This window comes from Arachis duranensis, chromosome 3 (assembly GCF_000817695.3).
Source record: "Arachis duranensis cultivar V14167 chromosome 3, aradu.V14167.gnm2.J7QH, whole genome shotgun sequence".
Taxonomy (NCBI): Eukaryota; Viridiplantae; Streptophyta; class Magnoliopsida; order Fabales; family Fabaceae; genus Arachis; species Arachis duranensis.
In genome coordinates, this window is record NC_029774.3 from 77,102,157 (window position 1) to 77,107,388 (window position 5,232).

General features: G+C 36.0%; 1 non-coding gene across 1 annotated transcript; it reads left to right on the forward strand.

Annotated features, from left to right (window-relative positions):
- Positions 1–1,511: 1,511 nt before the first annotated feature.
- On the forward strand, positions 1,512–1,619 carry LOC127746039 (small nucleolar RNA R71). The gene has a single exon (XR_008007660.1). It is a non-coding gene; the product is annotated as a small nucleolar RNA R71 (small nucleolar RNA).
- Positions 1,620–5,232: the final 3,613 nt, after the last annotated feature.

Genomic DNA, 5,232 nt, shown 5'->3' on the forward strand with positions numbered 1-5,232 from the left:
GGCTATTGATCACGTTTTAGGGGGCTGGCCATTCGGCCATGCCTGAACCTTTCACTTATGTATTTTCAACGGTGGAGTTTCCACACACCATAGATTAAGGGTGTGGAGCTCTGCTGTACCTCAAGTTTCAATACAATTACTATTATCTTCTATTCAATTCTCTTTTATTCTTATTCCAAGATATACGTTGCACTTCAACTTGATGAATGTGATGATCCGAATCCGGAAAGTCTAACCTTGTCTGTGGTATTCCGAGTAGGATTCCGGGAATCTGGAAAGTCTAACCTTGTTTGTGGTATTCCGAGTAAGATTCCGGTATTGAATGACTGTGACGAGCTTCAAACTCCTGAAGGCTGGGCATTTGTGACAGATGCAAAAGAATCAATGGATTCTATTCCAACCTGATTGAGAACTGACAGATGATTAGCCGTGCTATGACAGAGCATTTGGACCATTTTCACTGAGAGGATGTGATGTAGCCATTGTCAAGGGTGATGCCTCCAGACGATTAGCCATGCAGTGACAGCGCATAGGACCATTTTCCCGAGAGGATGAAAAGTAGCCATTGACGACGGTGATGCCCTACATACAGCTTGCCATGGAAAGGAGTAAGAAGAAATGGATGAATGTAATAAGAAAGTAGAGATTCAAGAGGAGCACAGCACCTCCACATGCCTATCTGAAATTCCCACTATTGATTTACATAAGTATTTCTATCCTATTTTATTTTCTGTTTATTATTTATTTTCAAACTTATCATAAACCATTTAATCTGCCTAACTGAGATTTACAAGGTGACCATAGCTTGCTTCATACCAACAATCTCTGTGGGATCGACCCTTACTCACGTAAGGTATTACTTGGACGACCCAGTACACTTGCTGGCTAGTTGAACGGAGTTGTGTCCACACATAGCAAAGAGCCATAATAATGATTCCATACAACAACAAAGAATACTACATTGATGTGATCACAATTTTGTCCACCAATGGATAAGGCTTGCTATTGCTGAGCCTATTTCTTCCACCATTATTAAAGCCTTGTTGAGGCTTTTGTTGATCCTTCCATGAGAAATTTGGATGATTTCTCCATGATGAATTATAAGTGTTTCCATAATATTCACCCATATAATTTACCTCTACTATTGTAGGGTTCTTAGGATCATAAGCTTATTCTTCAGAAGATGCCTCTTTAGTACTATTGGATGCATTTTGCCATCCATTCAGACTTTGAGAAATCAGGTTGACTTGCTGAGTCAACATTTTGTTCTGAGCCAATATGGCATTCAGAGCATCAATTTCAAGAACTCCCTTCTTTTGAGGCGTCCCATTATTCATGGAATTTCTCTTAGAAGTGTACATGAACAGGTTATTTGCAACCATGTCAATAAGTTCTTGAGCTTCTGCAGGCATTTTCTTTAGGTGAATGGATCCACCTACAAAATGGTCCAATGACATCTTGGAGAACTCAGATAGACCATAATAGAATATATCCAGAATGGTCCACTCTGAAAGCATGTCAGAAGGACACCTTTTGGTTATCTACTTGTATCTTTCCCAAGCTTCATAGAGGGATTCACCATCTTTTTGTTTGAAAGTCTGAACATCCACTCTAAGCTTGCTCAGATTTTGAGGAGGAAAGAACTTAGCCAAGAAGGTCGTGACCAGCTTATCCCAGGAGTCTAGGCTATCTTTAGGTTGTGAGTCCAACCATGTTCTAGCCTTGTCTCTCACAGCAAAAGGGAAAAGCATGAGCCTGTAGACTTCAGGATCTACTCAATTAGTCTTAACAGTCTCACAGATCTGCAAGAACTCAGTTAAAAATTGGTAGGGATCTTTTGATGGAAGTCCATGGAACTTGCAGTTCTGTTGCATTAGAGCAACCAGTTGAGGTTTTAGCTCAAAATTGTTTGCTCCAATGGTAGGGATTGAGATGCTTCTTCCATTAAACTTGGAAGTAGGTGTAGTATAATCACCAAGCATCCTCCTTGCATTATTATTTTTGGCTGCCATCTCCTCTTCCTTTTCGAAAATTTCTGTAAGGTTGTCTCTGGATTGTTGTAATTTAGCTTCTCTTAATTTCCTCTTCAGAGTCCTTTCAGGTTCAGGATCTGCCTCAACAAGAATGTTCTTGTCCTTGCTCCTGCTCATATGAAAAAGAAGGGAACAAAAAATAATAATAGGGATCCTCTTTACCACAGTAGAGAGATTTCTTTATGTTAGTAGAAGAAGAAAGGAATAGAAGAAGGAAAATGTAAGAATCCAAACACAAGGGTGAAGATAAGTTCATATTCTTGAGATGAGGAGAAGTGTTAGTAAGTAAATAAATAAATAGAAGAAGATGAGAGGGAGAGAATTCAAAAATTAATTTTGAAAAATAAGTTAGTGATTTTCGAAAATTAAAAGAAGAATTAAAATTAAAATTAAAATTTAAAACAATTAGTTAATTAAAAGAATTTTGAAAAAGAGGGAGGTAATTTTCAAAAATTAGAGAGCTAAAATTAGTTAGGTGGTTTTGAAAAAGATAAGAAATAAACAAAAGTTAATTAGTTAGTTGAAAAAGATTTGAAAATCAATTTTGAAAAGATAAGAAGTTGGAAAAAGACATTTTAAAATCACATTTTTGAACAAGATAAAATTTTGAAAAAGATATGATAGAAAAGATATTTTGAAAAAGAATTGATTTTTAAAATTAAAATTTAATTACTTGACTAACAAGAAACTAAAAGATATGATTCTAGAATTAAATTTTTGAATCAATCACATTAATTGTTAGTAAAGTTTTCGAAAATTATGAAATAAAGATAAGAAAAAGATTTTGAAAATCAAAGTTGAAAATTTTCGAAAATAATAAAAAAATGAAAAAGATTTGATTTTTGAAAAAGATTTTGAAAAGATAAGATTTTTAAATTTGAAAATTTGACTTGACTTGTAAGAAATAGCTAAGTTTTTAAAAATTTTTTACCAAGTCAACTCAAATTTTCAAAATTTTGAGAGAAATAAGGAATATATATATATTTTTTTTATTTTTGAACTTTTAATGATGAGAGGGAAAAACATAAAAATGACCCAAAATATGAAAATTTTTGGATCAAAACCAATGATGCATGCAAGAACACTATGAATGCCAAGATGAACACCAAGAACACTTTGAAGATCATGATGAACATCAAGAACATATTTTTGAAAAAAATTTTGATGCAAAGAAAACATACAAAACACCAAACTTAGAAATCTTTCATGTTTAGACACTATGAATGCAAAAATGCACATGAAATACATCATACAACACAAAACAAGAAAATTTAAAGATCAAACAAGAAGACTGATAAGGAAAAACAACAAAACAAAAGGATAGATAAGGGAGATTTTCCTACTAGACCTCTAAGATACATGTTCTTAGCAACCTAGGTCACCGGAAAGGATTCCCTACTAGACCTTCAAAGAACTTGTCCTTGACAACCTAGATCAGAGGGGCAAAAACTGAAAGAAGCCACCACGCAGATCACCTTAGTGTTGGATCCTCCAATCTTCTTCATGCAACAAGTGAAGCAAATCACTCACCTCACTTCTCACACAATAAAAAGTGCTTAAAAGCAACTAAAATTTATTCATCAAATTTATGTAAATTGTCTCACCAAAGGTGTTTAAATAGGCACCTAACAATTAACTAAAAGATAAGATAACTAATTTAAATCAGATTTGATCTTATTAGATTAGATCAGATTTGATTTAAATTTAAAATCCCTAAAAATACTACTAAGAATAATAGATTTAAAATAAGTCTTCTAACAAACTTTTGACCACATAACAAACTAAAACAAGGGTCTAGAATTTCGAAATTTAAAAATAAATTTTGCCTCCCACTGAATTCGGAAAGCATTATTGGGCTTCTTGCTGTCCTGACTTAGCCCAATGGGCCATGCCCATTCTTCCTTGGTTAGAACTTGATGTAACTCCATATGCAGAAGCGCTGCCAGGTTTCCAAAACTCTCCTTGAGCTTCTTTGCACGTGCTCTAGTGATGGGGCCTTCTGGAAGTGTGAAATTCCCATTCTGCCCTTTTGTCTTAGAATGCTCCTGTTGTCTTTCCGAGCATGTATCATTCCCTCCTTCCTAAAAAAGATTCGTCCTCGAATCTGTGTCCATATCAAAAGGAGAGAGATTAAAAACATTGAAAGTAGCAGAGACATTAAACTCACCTGGTAGGTCAATCTTGTAGGCGTTGTCATTGATCTTCTCAAGCACTTGGAATGGGCCATCCCCTCTAGCATCAAGTTTAGTCTTCCTCTGAGCAGGAAATCTCTCCTTCCTCAAATGTACCCAAACCCAATCTCCTGGTTCGAAGACTATATGCTTTCGGTTTTTGTTAACCTTTTCAGCCGTAGTTTTGTTCTTCCTCTCAATTAGGTCACGAGCCTTTGCATGTATTGCTTTAACTTTCTCAGCCTTGCTAGCTCCATCTAAACTAATGTTGACAAGTCATCTTAGCCTAGTTTTACTAGTCTTTTTCTTTGATTTTCATAGGGTTTTATGCACTTTCTTGAGCCACAAGTAAGCCATTTGGGTGGAATTTCATGTTTCCTTAGATTCAATCAACCATGGATAAATTGATGCATTTTCATGAGTTTTTGTGCAATAATTGCTTATATATCAAGAAGAAGAAGAACTCTCATGATTATAGCATAGCTTTGATGCAATTTTTGATTGATGATAGGTGACCAAAAGGGCTTGAAGGAAGGTTGAAGAAAGAGGCAACAAGAAGGCCATGAAAGGGAGCAAAGGAAAGCAATGTTGGAGCCAAAGTTGGTGCTCCAATTTTGCTGGAAACGTTGCTCCCCCCAGCCTGAAGGGGTATACATCCAACGAGAATAACTTGAGCTACAGAGCTCTAAATGAGGTGATTCCAAAGACATTGTAAAATAGGAATCGAGAGCTTTCCAAGCATATATGGCACTACATGGTGGATATAAAAATTGAGGGAGAAAACTGCCCCGAAAAATGCATAAACAAACATGACACCAACCTGTAGTAAGGCTAGCTGACCTCTGCACCTTCGACGGAGTATAACTCGAGCTGTGGAGCTTCAAATGATGCACTTCCAACGACATTGGAAAGTAGACATTCAGGGTTTTCCAACAATGTATAATAGTATGGGGTGGACAGCACGTTCAAGCTTCCGAAACTGGCAATGTTCCCAACGTTTGTGCTAACGTTTGCCTCAAACGTGAGGT